Below are 1,192 nucleotides of genomic sequence, written 5' to 3'. Positions count from 1 at the left end.
CCACGGAAGCACATGCATGCCCTGTTCCTCGAAAAACTCCTTCGTCCTCTTGGACCGGTGAATGGACGCTCCGTCCTGCTGATAGACGAAATCTGTACCATAATGAAGATTAGCAAAAGGCAGCAGATACTCGGACATAGTGTAGACGTAGTCGTCCGAGTTCTGCTTGCCATGCAGCACTGCGAGCTCCGTCTTGCCAGCAGCGCTGAACCCCGCCCACACCATTACGGATCCGCCACCAGCCTGTCGACGCTTCGTCCGTCGAACCGGCTGGCGAATGTCCCGCCAGTAGGTCTGGAAGCCGTCGGGACCATCAAGATTCTACTTCTTCTCGTCCGAGAAGATGATGGCATCCCAGGACCCGGCGGCATCCGTGTTGAAAATCCTCGCCCACGCCCACTCTTCCCTAGCCACTTTGTCCTCCGCTGAGAGCGGCAAGCTGTTATTCATCTTTGTATAGACTAGCCAGTCGACACCGGCAAGCACTCGCTGAATAGTGCGCACCGATGCCGACAGGCAAAGCTCACTCTTGAGCTGCCGTGCAGAGTAGTCGCCCTTGGCCGCTGTGCGCAGCAGCAAGCGAACCTCTCGGTCCGTCAGAGCAGCAGCAGGTCCAGGTTTTTTCGCTCTCTCTCGCTTCCAAAAAGTACGCGGCTAATAGCCCCACGAGAGCGGCCAACACGTCTCTCAATTTCGCGTTCACTGCAGCCAGCTTCATACAGCCCTTTGATCCTTCCCTCCTCTTCGTCCAAAAGTGCTGGCCCCAGTCCCATCGAGTCCAAACAATGAATAAAAGCCGTAGAGCGCAAGTGACAATTGCTGAATAAATGGTTGGGAGTGATGTAGCCATTTCATTTTTATCTTGTTGTTTGTATTGGACTGGGTGGTCTTATTAATGGACGCAGACACAAATGCGGTGGCTTGTATACTAGACCCCTCTCAAAATGCGATATCACCGTCGTTAAAACAAGTCTCAACAGCGCGATTACGTCTTAAACAACATATCTAAATAGCAAGCCTCAACTCCCAAAATTGAGGGAGCTACGACCAAAAATGAGGCTGGTCATAACAACCTGTCGCGTACTGTATGTGTCGTAGCTTTGTATTCGTGTGCATAAGTGCGCGTTGGTAAAGGATGCAATTTTTGCGATGCGGTGTGGTGTGTAGCTTGTCGTGCTTCTCCTATAGCTCA

This window comes from Phytophthora parasitica (genome assembly GCF_000247585.1).
Source record: "Phytophthora parasitica INRA-310 unplaced genomic scaffold supercont2.5, whole genome shotgun sequence".
Classification (NCBI taxonomy): Eukaryota; Oomycota; class Peronosporomycetes; order Peronosporales; family Peronosporaceae; genus Phytophthora; species Phytophthora nicotianae.
This window is presented reverse-complemented; position numbering follows the sequence as displayed.